The sequence below is a fragment of the Podarcis bocagei genome, assembly GCF_964188305.1.
Source record: "Podarcis bocagei genome assembly, chromosome: 5".
Classification (NCBI taxonomy): domain Eukaryota; kingdom Metazoa; phylum Chordata; class Lepidosauria; order Squamata; family Lacertidae; genus Podarcis; species Podarcis bocagei.
Window position 1 is genome coordinate 70,620,746 of NC_138129.1, and position 15,020 is coordinate 70,635,765.

Sequence of the window (15,020 nt, forward strand, 5' to 3'; positions counted from 1 at the left end):
GCAATATTCCTTATGCGAGAAATTATTGATTGACAAATGTATGCAAAGCTTGAACATCTCACACCGTTAACACTTCACAAGGCTGCTTTCCAATTCAAATGGGAAGTTTCCCACCCGGTGCAAAACAGTTCTTTAACAAGCACAAGCATGCTGGAAACTCGGGTGAAAGAAACAGTAGTGCACACACACACACACACACACACACACACACACACACACCCCTTTTGCTACCCTCCTCTTTGTAGTGCTGAATGCAGAAAAAGAATCTAAGAAATCTGGGCAGCCCATCAGTTTGCCATGGTTCGTTTTAGCTAATCCAGACATCTAGCACAGCAGGGGGAAAACTGCTGTATCTAGTGAAACAAGAGCATGAATAATTAAAACTCTGTTATTAATGAACTTCCAGTCGTTATGTAAATGAAACTGATTTCAAGTCTAATTTGTCAGCCTGAATTCTTTTTCTGTTCTTCCTTTGTCTGGGACAAGAACTCATCATAATGGACTTGATAATAAAACACTGGCAGACATGCTGTGTGCAGTGCCCATCTTACACTGGGGCTTTTAGCGTCGTTAATTGATACAGTTCCTGCAGGCGAAGTCTATAAGGCATCTTGCGCGGTGCTTTGCTTTTTACAAGCGGCTTGTTTCCTTTCAGCTGCGACGACGGCCTTTCTGTGCAGGCCCCACATTAGCATATACCTTTGCATGAGAGGTGGCTTGTAATTGTGAGTTGGTAAATAGTGCCTCCTTCCCCACCCATTGCCCCCTCCCTTTGTGCTGGCCCATGAAAGCAAGAGTTCAAGAAGGTTTGTGGGAAGACAAGGGTACAACTGCCTAATGATAGATCAGAAAGAGTCAGCTCAGAAAACTATGCAGTTAGTTACATAGGGCCAGTTTGCATGTTTCGCGGGAAATATTGTGGTTCCTGGAAATTATCTGCTGTGGTGGCCCCTGGTCCCAGGATACTGGTGCTTTCTATCTTCCATGTGCAGGCTGTGCATTAGTGTAACCCTGCACATCATGATATCTAGGAGGCCCTGTAGATCGGGGTGGGTGGGATGGAATATGCATATTTTGTTCATATACCCAGTGAGAGGTGCCGGAACTGAGCCAATGGCTCTCAATTGCCCTTTATTGTTTCTTAATGGCCCTAGCTTGGCCAGTCATTTTGCATAGGCTAGCTCAGGAATTCCTCTGCAGCTTGTATTTTTTCCTTCATATCCCAAATAATCAGAATCCTACCATTTATTAATTTCTGTGGTTTACCCCCCCCCATTCAATAACAACAACACACTAAAAAAAACTATTAAAACCATACAAACAATTGCAATAAAAATTATCCGCTGGTGTGGCCTTGCAACTCTGGCATCACCAGTGTTTGAAACTCCAATTGCTCTAGGTGCATTTTTCAACAGGGAATTTCATTAGCGTGAGCAGTTTCTGAGCTCTGGGTTCAGTACTGCGACTAAGATTTCAGATTAAAATTGCAGAGTGGAAGGAAAGGAGGACCTTTTTCTGCCTCCCCACTTCCAGGGGGGTGGGCAGAGGAAGACTAGACCATGTGAAAAATGAACAAAATACTTAGCTGCAGTTTATTCATTTTCAGCTTTGTATTCTTGTTATATATATAAAAAAGTGTGCCTAGACATTCCATTGTTGCACCCATAACCTAGGATTAAGGTGCTATTTAGCTCCTAGCTTTCATATCTCAGTTTCTAACACTGGTTATCATACCATGCTACTCCCATCCAGATAAGTCCCTCAACAACTCTAAGCATCTTTTTAAAAACTACAGTTCCAAGGATTATTTGGGGGCAGGGGAACCAAGCTGGTAATAGTCATATGATTGCTTCTTTAAATACATAGTGCACAAGGGGCTTGAGATAGGAGGGGGTCTTACCTACAGAAGGTTTTTACAGTGGAGGCATTACAAAGTATGCCTTTTTGTCGTCTTGTCTGTTGAGTTTGCAAGCACCTGGGCTCAGGTCCAAACGAGGACTGGGAATCTGGCCATTGCTAACAAGAAACATTTTGAATTGAGGCTGTTGAGTTCAGGGAAGGGAGGGGAAGAGTTTATTGTTGTTATTTTCTTTACTTGGAGCAGTTTGTGCTTCGTTTGCCTTTTGCTCTTTTTGTGTTGGGTTTCTTTTTCTTTCTGTCAGAGGCTGTTTTCAACAGTGACTCTTAAATCGGCTGCTGCATTTCCAGAGTTAGCAATATAAATGTCAAACCTATAGTATATTCTGGTGGGTTGAAATATTTGAGAGAGAGAGAGAGAGAGAGTTCTGTGTTCTGTACCACTTTAACTCTATTTGAAAAGGTGCATTCTAGACACACCCACCCAAAAAAGTGTGGGGCGCTCATAAGGGCCAAACAACATGTGTTGTTATCGCGCGCACACACACACACACACACACACACATTTTTAAGCTCACCACTTCTATTTGGGAGGAAAACCAGTTGTAGGCCCCAATGTGAGTGCAGTAACCAGGACCTTTGGGGGTAAGTACAGCCAAGGAAGGAAGGGGCAACCCAGCCAGATGGGTAGAGTATAAATAATAAAAATATTGTTATTATTATAACCATTATCAGCAGGAAATTAGTGTGGGCCACAATCTGATCAGGAACACATTGTGGAATATGGGGTCCATCATTGAATTTTCACCAAAATATTATTAACAATTAACCATTTTCTTTAAGTGTATACAGTGCTATTTTTCTAGGAAGAGAGGTGCCAGAACTCACCATAAATGTCTGCCTTGTTCTCTTATAATGCCAATGGCGCCAAACTGAGAGGTGCTGGAACTGAGTTCCAGATGAAAAAAAAAACTCCGAGTGTATATAATGTCACATCAAATTCAGCCCTGTTACTGGTGAGAACACCTATAGCCCCCTCAATTTCTACAGTATGTACTCTGTGAACAGTTACTGCTGCCCAGTTTATGTATGATAATGTCCCACACATGGTCCAACCTAGTGGCTGCTGCTGCTGCTTTGAGGGAGAAATATATGGGTTGACAGTATAATGCAGCTAGCTACTCGGGAGCAGTTCCCATGAATATGCCAGTAGATGTTCTTGCCTTATTTGCACGAATCCCTGGCAAGTGTTGTGTGGTTTTCTTGGCTCATACATTATTTCCTCCATGCAGCTCTGCCCTTGGAACTGTTCTGCTTGGCGGACTTTAGTACATATGAAATAGGCCAAAGTATTCTGCAGAACTGCTCTGCTGTTCACCTACAGCAAGGCATAGAAAAGGTTTTTGTCTAAAGCCAGAATCCTATGCACCCCCTTTTTCAGACCTGCCACCCCCCAAAGTGGCTGGAAACCACAGCTGGCATAGATAATTTGCCACCCTCATTTTGCCTATGGGATGAAAATTAAGTTGTGGTTTCTCTAACATAAGCTCTTCAATGCCTTGTTCTCTTAATGGTCAGACAATCACCTCACGAGGAAGCTAGCCTGTCTTAAGTAGCTTTTGACACTTGTTAAATCCAGGGAATCATGTAGTCTAGCACTCAGTTTCACACCCAGAGCCTTGATTAAATTCTAACACTTACTGGTTCCAGGAGAAATAGCTAGCACCCACAAACTCATAACAGCATATTGTCACATTGCTCCTTAAAAGTTCAGTCTTCTGTCTTCCACAAAATTTGCTGTTCTTCTAAGAAAGATGCCCATTCCCAAATCAACTCCCTTAAAATATTTCCTATGCCTTTAGTTTTATACTTTCCACAAATAGAAAATTACTGGCTGGAATCGAGGGAGGCAAGGAGATCTTCCTTAGCTGGATTTTGACCACTTGCGGTTGTGAATACGTCACTGGAGTCTGTGTATTGCAGATAAGCCAAGTGACCGAGGATTGTGTGGTCTTCACAAGCTGACAGCTAGTAGTGAAACTGTGCCTCTGCTCCAATTGTTCCTGCAGCTTGTAAACGTTCTCTGTAATGTTTTGAAAAGTGTCATGACTTTATTCGTTAACATACAGAATGGAAAGGATATGGGAAGAGGGGAAAGGATATGGGAAGAGGGAAAGGGTGGGTAAGGGAATAAAGCTTTAGTGTTCATTACCAATATTTGTAGTTATCCACTTTGGTATATGAATTTGCTCAGCTGTATTATGAACTGGCTATCCACACCCCATACCCTGCCCTGCAAGAATTCCTTGTCCAACTCTTAATATTTCATGATACTGAGACCAAGGAACTGAAACCAGATTAATGTTACTGAGCTGTACATGAGGGGAGCCAGCAGCCATCTCAGTGTTCGGGGGCAGGTGTACCCTCGCTAACCTTTCTTCCTCTATGTTGTTTTGTACACATACTGCATACATTTTATTACATGGGGGTATGTGACAACGTGACCCCCTAAAACCAACAGAAAGGAGGAATCTTTATATCTAATATTGTCATTACTGAATAACATGTCCTTATCATCCATGGGATGTTTTAAAACACAATGGTTGTTTGTTGGTTTATATAGATTAGTAATTTTCTATTAGTGTAACATTTTTATATCAATTGTGTATTTTAGTAAAATTTGATACGTTGCCGTTGCTTTAGGTTTTTTTGTACACTCTGTGTGCTTGTGTAGAAATGGCCTATATAAATAAAACAAAAGAATTTTTATTCTCTTGGAAACTAGGTGGTGAATTGAGTCAGATTTCTCATTCAGTTATTACACCACCAACATTGAACTCTATGACGGAAGCCACCTGTGCATTTTAGTAAGGCATTCTGAAACACTGAGATGCTTCCTATACAATGACTAAAACAGAAATGTGAACTGCTCCACGGAAGCTGGATGCTAGATCTTTGTGGATTTGTTCAAATACCTTCTCAGATGCAGTGGTAACATTAAAACACTGTGCCTTATAATTACAAAAGTTTTCACCCTTCATCATACTATGCTGCAGTCAGTAGGCTATCAGCATCTTCACCCTTTTTTCTATTGTCCTGTTAAGACATAACTGAAGGGCTTATTTTTAATGGCTGGTTTAATTTGGCTATCATTTTGTTTTATTTACTTCATTTTTACAGTTATAGGGCCCTACAGAGATCTCAAAACTGTTTTATATTTAACTGCTGTTAAACACATTTCTTTCTTTTTTTAATCGGTTACACGGCAAAGGGACTGAAGGAAAATGAAGGGAAGTGTTTTCTGGAAGCAAGAGTGTTGTGTTGCATAAGAGCAGGTGTTTACAGAACAGTTCATTGAAATTCAGCATGGTTCATTATGATTTAATGGAACTAATATCCAGTTTATAATGTTCTGAGTTGCAGCAGCTGAATCTAAAGTGATAGTAAAGGTTTACAGGTTTCCTTTGGGTCAGCAATTGTTGGCAAAAGCACCCAGGCAAGCCATTAATTTTCCCTTATGGCCAGCAACTCCTGACAATTTTTTAAAATTAGTTTTTACAGTTTAGTAAGGATGTTTTTACCTTTTTAAAAAATAAAAAACCCCTTTTATTTTGGTCCAGGTTTAACTAAATGTACACAGGTGGCTAGATGGCACTGTGGATTAATATACTTGAGGATTAATGTGCCTGCAGGGCTTGTATCACAGAAGCAAAGCATATTCACGTGGAAAATATTCCAACATTCCCCCTCCTCTTCATCCCCAGAATGACTGCAAAATGCAGTCTTACAGGCTGCACTAATAGCTGTACTCCTGTTTGCAGGATTTGACTTGCAGCAGGTTTTCAGGCCAGCTTGGTGGTATTATGCCACTGATTTTAAGGTTTGTGAAACCATTGTTTATAAAAAAAAGTGCATTTGTGCCTTAAAGTCAAATATAGGACTAATTTTACAACGCATTGAAAGCTGTACTGAAAGCCACTCCGAGTTCTCCCTGCAAGCCAATATTGAACAGCCAATAATGCTTTGCAGCTTCAACTCACTGAATTCTGTCCTGCACCCACTTGGGATTCCGAAGATTTTTATTCAGTCTGCATTTTTAAGCAAACCATCCTGATTCACACTTTCTGGACTACTATGCGGATGAGGGCATAGATATGCATCAATTTTTGCACTTCTCTGCACTACAGCTCTTGGCTCAAATAAAGGAAAGAACCAAAATGTGTGTGTTTGGGTAAAATGCATATTAAGATGCATTTTTTTCATGATAAATACTAATAATAGTGGAATGGCTGGAACAGTCTTGTGAATGAACATGTGAAACTGGACTGGAAAATGGCCTGGAACAGATTTGTGAATGAACATGTGAAACTGATACCTACTGGAAATAAAAATGATTCATTTATCGCCAGTGCTCACTAAGGTTCATTACATCCCCAGAATCAGTAAGTGCAATTGTCTGTTGTCACCAGAGTCAACAACGGGCACCCATAAGGGATTCAAAAGAAGAGCTTTCACCTGAAGTGGGACTGTCTGGCTGGCAGGCTGCCATGAGTAATGCAGGCCTAGGTAGCATATGCGCCACACCTTTAAAGCACATACAAAGTGCAATAATCCTGGGTACTGTAGTTTGTGAAGGGTGGAAGGTGAGGGATAAACAGCGGTTCCTGCGATTATTCTTAGAATCATGCAATCGTAGATCTGGAAGGGACCATCAGGGGCATCTCATCCAGTGTTTCCGAAACTCGGGTCTCCATGTGTTTTGGGACTACAATTCCCATCATCCCTGACCACTGCTTTTGCTAGCTAGTGATGACGGGAGTTGTAGTTGGAAAAAAACCCATCTGATTTAGGAAACACTGATCTAGTCCAATCTCCTGCAGTGCAAGAATCTTTTGCTCAGTGTGGGAACTGGGATTTTCAGGGAGTGATTAGATAAGAGTCTCATGCTCTACTAACTGAGCTGTTTCCTGCCAGGGCAGGGGTTGCTTTTAAGGTGCTTTAGGGATGTGATGTACACACAGTCCTGGCCTGTGGACTTGTGTTACTCTTGTTACTCAAGTATGTGACAGCTCTCGCTCCTCCATGCTTCTTGTTCCATGTTGCTTCAGTTACATACAAAACCCTGAATCACACGAGGTTGTGCTGGATAATGTTATTGTTTTTCATGCCTGAAAGTAGTTGGTTCCTACGTCTCTATAGCCATTTGCGGAATTAGTTTCTTTTCAAATCCAGCACTGACTGACTTGATGCTTGCCTCTTGGATTAAGTGTGCACATTGTAATGCAGTTATCTTTCTGATTTCACACCTCCAAATTGTGGCCAGATGAAAAAACAAAATGTATATAAAACTCTTATTTAAGGCTCTGAGATGCAGATTACTTTGAGAGGTTATGCAGGAGATACTTATCTGGAAGCATTAGCCTTGGCCGTGGAGGGCAGTATAGGGTCACCATATTTAGAAGAGCAAAGAAGGGGACACATTTGCTGACTTCTGCTTTTAATTATGGATCACTATGACAACTCTCATTTTACATACCCATGAAAAAGAGGACTTGTCCTTTAACAAGAGGACATATGGCAACCATAACTGCCCCACAAAATAAAACATGATTACAGTTGCAAAATACATAATGTCTTTCTGTATATAACTATTCACGAAGTTCCTCTAAACGATACAATTCTATCCATGTTTACTCAGAGTTAAGTCATAATGAATTCAATGGGGGCTTACTCCCAGGTCACTGCTGCAGCTGTCATCTACTTTGATATGTAGCTAGAGAAACCAGATCCAAAGACTGAGATCAGGGCTCGGCAAGGCTTACTGGGCATGGGCCAGATCACTCCTGCAGAGATCCTCCGTGGGCCGGACCAACGGAACCACATCCGGAAATCGCTTCTGCGTAGGCTCATTTTCTGGTATCTGGGCATGAGCAAAAATGATTTCCTGCGCCGCAGACATGTGCAGACGTGATTTCTGGCATCTGGGCATGCCAGAAGCGATTTCCAAGCTACAGAAGAAAGTCCCCGCTCCATACTGCGCTGGTTTAACGCAGCGCATGGGGACTTGCCGAGCAGGCAGCTCGGTTTGGGGGCGGCTCATGGGCCAGTTAAATGGCTTAGAAACACATTCCCTTTACTTGGCATCCATTGCACACCCATTGCAGGGTTGGGAAGCAGTATACAAATAATATACACAGGATCCACCTCTCTCCTGTATCCATACCATCATGTCTTATGAAATACTGCGTTTTGTGCATTCTCTCCACCCAGCTACCAATCTGAATTGAGAAAAAGAAAGACCTAGCTGCAGTTTAAGCTGGTGATGTGTACACAGGCCTAATTTTGCAATTCTGAGTAATTGAAGTACCTTGCTTGTGACCTTTTTTTAAATATCAGTGCATGTAACTTCTTGTTGTTGCTGCTGGTGCTGTTGTTGATCGTTCCCTGTCCTCCCTGGTCAGTTCCAGAGGTGGTCATCATTATCAGGCTAGCATAAAGGCAATTGCTGCATATTCTTTTATAATATCATTTTAACACCAAGCGTTTAAGAATGAATAAAGATACTTTGAGTTATGCTTTCAGTGCAACTGTTCAGAATCATTTTAAGATGCAGAAGGTTTGGGTATATGTCAAGGCTTCTGAATTAGCTTGTTATAATATCTAAACAAAAATCTGTGGGGGTTTTTCTCTTTTGTGCACTCCCCCTCCCCGCTGCCACCCCTGGTGACCTGAAGTGACAGTGCTTTATTATGCTTCCCTGTACTTCTTGATTTTGCTTCTCTGTAGTAAACATAACGGGGTTTGTCACAAAGGGGGACCACTGTGATGCAGAGCATTAACTGTGAAATGTCCTTTAATGTATACAATTAGTCAGAATTTTTGAGAGAACCAACTTTGGAAATGCCCGCAAAAGAGCATCTGAGCCAATTAAGGATTTTTGAAGCACCAACTTCTGACTGTATCTACTTTTTCCCCAAAAAGAGAGAGAGAGAGAGAGAAAGAAATGAAAATAAGCTGGGCTGCTACCACTGCTGCTGAAAGCCAAAAGCCCTTGTCACAGCCAAGAGATTTCACAGCAGTACATGCAGAGCCCAGCTAATGAATATAACTTACCTTGGTGGGTTTTAGCTGACTTAGAAATTAAAGTCTCAGCCCTTTGGATGCAAGAGGAGCTAGACTCAAACAAAATGGACTTAATAAATTCCATTGTGTAGTTAGATCCCTAGTGAGATTCCCTTTCCATCCTTGACCAATTGGTATTATTATTATTTTCTACTGGCTGGTACTTTTGTCTATGAGACTGGGATTTTCTGGGAGTGATTAGTACTTTTCATCAGTGATTGACAGGTTCTAACGGCAGCGAGACAATGGGAAGAATCATTAGGAATTCAAATGCAGGTTTGTGTTTCCGCCACTCCAGGACTGATTCAAGCAAAAGTGTAATTTACGTTTGTCGAGAGCAATCAGTTGTCATTTATTTTAAATCCTTGAGATACTTATGAAAGAGAAAAACAAAATCAATGGAAATTGGGGTGATGGGAGCTTCTGTGGAAAAAACTGGCATATTATATTAGTGATCGTTCTTTTATAATATTGCCAAAATTCAGCCGATGTATTCTTATGCACATATCAATTGAGAACATTGCATTCCCCAAACTGTGACATAAAAGAAATATTATGCAGAATGTTGTTATAAAACACTCAGATCTGTCAGTTTAGATTATTTCCCCTCAACTCTGTCTCATTCATACATTTCTGTATGGGGCCATGGACTGGGAGCATTTCCCATTCATTAATTGTTGTTCATTCATTCATTCAGTCATTCATCCATCCATTCATCATTCATTCAATTATAATCACATTTCTATCCTGCCTGCCCTTCAAAGTGCTTAGAGCAGCACCCATGGGGGATATCCCAATTTATTGCCACAACAATTCTGTGAGGTAAGTTGGGATGGGAGATAGCAACTGGCCAAAGTTTCCCATCTGTAACTGGATAACTAGGATGAGTTACAGTGAATATCCCACCTTTGTTGACTGACATTAACAATGCCAGACAAACTTTGTGGATGTCCAGAAACTCTGTGATACAGTATCAGTCAACTAAATGTGTTTATTGAAAGAAGCAGGAGATATTTCTATGGTGGGGCATTCACAAAATTCATCTGGAATTGTGAGCATTCACATGTCAATGGCAACATTCACCAAAGCTTAGACATTCACTGTAATTGCCCCCACTGCACCCAAAAGCAGGACTGTCACAGTATTATTATAGTAACTGGTTCATATTCTAACTAGTCATTTATGATGGGCTGTAAATATTTAGAATGAACCACAGATGTTGGCAAGAGTTGCATGCATAAAATACGTAGTTTTTCTTTCAGATGAACAGTATACCTCTATATTGCCATACATGGCAATTTAAACTTGTGTGGCATCAAAGCTACCAAGATGGTACAGAATTATACAAATCTAATAAAAAATGAGGGAGGAATCAGATAAACATCATTATTTGGGAGGGTTTAATATTTTCCAAAGACAGGATTTCCTTGTACTTCTTCAGAGATAACAATTAATCTCCACCATCACTGCAGAAGCTGAGAGAGAAAACATATGGAAAAAAGACGCTACTTTGAATAAAATTACAAATGTGCAGGAAAGCATATTTCATATTTTATTATGCTGTATTATTTAAAGTATGAGAGACTAAATCCAATACTCTTTAGATGAAACAATCACTACATCTGATTTTTATGCAGATCTTGTGCACTCTTCAGATATAAGGCTGAGTTCCTGAATGTGTTGTGACTAATTTATGCCAAGTTTTCATCAAGCTAGCATTTTTCCCTTTTCAGTTGGCACACAAAGGTCTGCAATTCATACATTTAGGATTTTAATATACTCAGATTACAACCAAGAAAAGCACAGCATCAGACTAACAAACACATTCTGTCAAAAAGCCCAACTGGGATCCTGCCTAGAGGATGATGGATGGGCAGCTGATAAACCAATTCTGAATTCCTTTCAGGGTGTGAGGCAATAAACGATCAGATGTTCATGTGGTACAGTCCTCTTCCCAGCTGTAAGTTTTTGGAATAGAAGTTGGGAGAAGTGCTTGGTGGAAAGTTCTCCTGTGTCAAAAGCCTAGGGCAAACCAATGAATCAGGAAGTTCTACCACAGGAGTGCATTCCAAACCTTTTATTCCAATGGGGTATGCCATGCTAGTTACAGCACACACAATTCCCAAAGAATAAGATGTTCCAAGAAGTGGGTTTGTTTTGAACGATTTGAAATATTTTGAAACAGCAGCCAAGGATCCTAGCCAAAAGAATATCAGTCATGAATAGGCAGTCTGAAAGGGGTGGATTTTCAGTGAGTGTGATAGCCTTTTTGAGATGAAATGATAAGGAGTTCTATAGCTGTGGAGCCACCACATAAAACGCTCTCTCCCTTGTCCCTGCTAGTCTTACTGATCTAGGTGGTGGGCACACAATAATGGTCTCCATTTTAGAGTGCAGACTGCTTGACAGGCATGCAGACAGTCTTTCAAACCGTTTGCTCAAGGCTTCAGAGGGTAACATCAACACTCTTTGTTTTCAATGTTTGTGAGCCACCCAGTAAACATGGGTATTGGGCAGTCTATGTAATTGCCAAGAAATTCATAAACCTAAATCTAGCCCTAACATGCTAGATATATATATAGTTAACACACACATTTCCCCCCAGAACACTTTCCTTTTTCGAAAACTGAATGTCATATACATATAGGGATGAGTGGCAATAGAAACTTCCATCTGAAGGTGTGAAAACTTGTTTTTTCTGTGTCGGTAGAGGAAGATATATTTTAAGAATCATACTGGGGGGAAATATTTGACAGGGCATGCTTTTAGATCCTATGAAAATGTCTCTTCCTGTTATTTCTGTCACATGTTAGAGGTAAGCTGTACAACTGCCCTGACATATGGCACACAGTGATTTTATTATAATTCCAGAAGATAAGAGTGTGAACCCAAAAACTGCTTTAAAAAGGAACCTATAAAGATCTGCACTAATTTTCTTCATCTCTTGTCAGGGCTCTGTAGTGGGAGATAAGAGATGGCTTATAAGCCTGTGATTCAGTACAGAGGCTATTTGGACAAGTTTCCACTCCAAGATTCTGCTCATCAGCCCCTAATTAGCACCTCATCACTTTTAGCTTTGTGTCACCCAGCTGGCGAGAGGAGGTTGACACCTCCAGCTTGAACTGGGCTTTTTTCCCATTTTTCCTGCAGCTCATCAAGGCATGTGGTGCTTTCTTAAAGTGCAGCTGGCGCTGGCACTTTTCATTGTCAATGTAAATCGTTAGGTTTGGGGAAAGGTGATAAGAATAGTTTGTTTCATGTCCCTGGTGTTTAGCCCAAGGCAATCTTAAGCAAAATAGATTCAAGACTCCTTCTGGCTTGATCCTCAACCCCCACCCTCTCTTCATATTCTTATTGTTATTCTAAATACAAAACTGGATGAAAGAATTGCTAAGAAATGCAGCCGATGCATAATGTTAAGGGTGCTTTATTGTTCACAAAATAAAACTTTAATGACGGGAAATTATTCATTATGTCTCTAATCCATAAACTTTAAAATTTATTTGATTATGGGGTTTTTTATTACTCTGTCAGGGTGAAGATATAACCTTTTTGATTTGACAGGGCCTATTATTTTTATTTCAAGTAATAATTAAATCATGCATTAAAAATTTCTTCTGACTCCAAAGTCATATTTATTAGCAAGTTATTATATGCACATTCGGAGGTGTGTGCAACTTTATACAGTTTTCTTTATTCTAAATGATAGATCTTGCCATTTCCTTTCTTTAAAGTTTGGGATTTATTTATTTCTTCCCCCAAGGAATGGAGAATGACGTGTGAAATAAGTACTGGAGCAGTACAGATACTGGCATACATTTAAGCAGAGAAAGTGAGGGGTATGGGACCAGACAGGGATTACAGATGTGGAAGGGCATCAAGTTCTACATCATTATGTTGAATGACTAGAGAAGATTCTGTAGTTCGTGTTTGAAGGCTAGAGAAAAGTCTGTAATTTCCAAGTTTGCTTCTTCATGGACAGGCACTCTCAGAAGTGTGGTTACGAGAAACAGTGTTTGATCGAATGGTCCATGCCAAAGCTAATATTTCCACCTTGACTCCTGCACACATTTTCTAAGACTAGAACATCTACCGGCTCCAGATGAAATCTGAATATTTCTTTTATCGGCTTTAATAAGGAGAAAATAACATAGCAGTGGCAAACAGAATTGTACATGAAGTTTGAAGTGGTGCGTGTCATTTTAAATAGCTATATAATTTGCACTGAAAATGAGAGCAATCCCAGTGCTTTCTTCCATATGTTCCAGGTTAATGTGATGTTTCATTGCCTTAGCTCAGCAAGCACATGTTCTGGAGTACAAAGGTGCAGATCACTGAAAATTTGCCATCAAAATACCATTCCCATCAATGAGATTGGTGGTTAGGGAGGGATTTGCCCCATCCCTGTTGGAGGAGGAAATCTCAAGAGAGGGGGCAAGAGTGGGACTCCTCAGCCCCTAAAGAGCCAACTGGAAAGAGGCTGGCACTATGTCTTAAAACATGGGTCAGCAAACTGGAAAGAGGCTGGCACTATGTCTTAAAACATGGGTCAGCAAACCTTTTCAGCAGGGGGCCGGTCCACTGTCCCTCAGACCTTGTGGAGGGCCGGACTATATTTTGGAGGGGGGGGAATGAATGAATTCCTATGCCCCACAAATTACCCAGAGATGCATTTTAAATAAAAGCACACATTCTACCCATGTAAAAACACCAGGCAGGCCCCACAAATAATAAAAGGACACATTCTACTCATGTAAAAACACGCTGATTCCTGGACCATCCGCGGGCCAGATTTAGAAGGTGATTGGGCCGGATCCAGCCCCCGGGTCTTAGTTTGCCTATCCATGTCTTAAAAGGTAGGCACCACCTCCAACACCTCCTTTTTCTTACTTGCAGTGTCCCACTTAACCGCCCTGCAGCAGTATGAGCTTTGCTAGTTTCCCTTCAGGGGGCTGAGTAGGATTTTGTATCTCTTCCCCATTCGGTCCAGATTTACCCTTTTCAAGGAAAATCTGAGAAGTAAAAATATACCTGCTGCCAACAACCTGTTTGTGATATCTCAGTGACCCATATGCTAGTTAAACCCTTGTCTAGGAGCAGCCCTAAATACAAAAAATAAAATAAAAAAATTGAAAAGAATTTGGGAAAATCAGAGTAAATTTTAGACGACTAGGAATGTGTGAAACAAGGAGATGAGTGGGCATCACTTGGATTTGAAATGGAAAGTGTTGATTCTGATGGACTGAACATATACCCAACTGGAATCTGGTATCTCATATCAAATGAAGCAGCAAGATTTGTAGAAGACGTTTGAACTCATTGGGAATTACATGCAATATCATGATAGTTGACTTGATACCAGGATTGCAGTAGTTTGCAAAGTTCAAGTCCCAGCTGGCAAAACTGCATATAGATACATGTTCACAAAACTATAATTCATACTGTCTATGGGTATTCATCTATTAATCAAATTCAGTTTCCAAGAACAGAAAGTAATATACAAAGTGTGCAAGGGTGAAAGCTTAAAGAGAAGCTAGACACCTAGATATAAGATACAAAATTCTTATACAGTCTATTACATTTTTTATTTGTTTTGTGCTGTCTGCATAGGACCACTGGCTTTCAAGAATCTCTCCCCCCGCAATATAGACATCAAACCAAAAATATCTTTATGTAGCTCCAGGGAAGGAAAAATTAAACATATCATTTAGATCTAAGATCTCAAATTGAATCAAAATACGCTGGTATATGTCTAATTTTACACTCTGAGAAATAGGATTATGGGGTTTTGTTTAGCTTAGTTTTTCTATAGAAATTCTCATGCATCGATTGCTAAAGATTTTAACACACTGAATTTATACATATGGAATACTCTGGCATATATAAAAATACAGTTCCACGTTTATGATGATTCTATAAATATAGATGCTTGGTGATTATCACTGGAGCTGCTCATTAAAATTTAGAACAGCATACAAAATTGTAATCGCATTTGTGGGCAAAAACTGGAGGAAAACCGCTAAAAATAACTACCCTTTAGC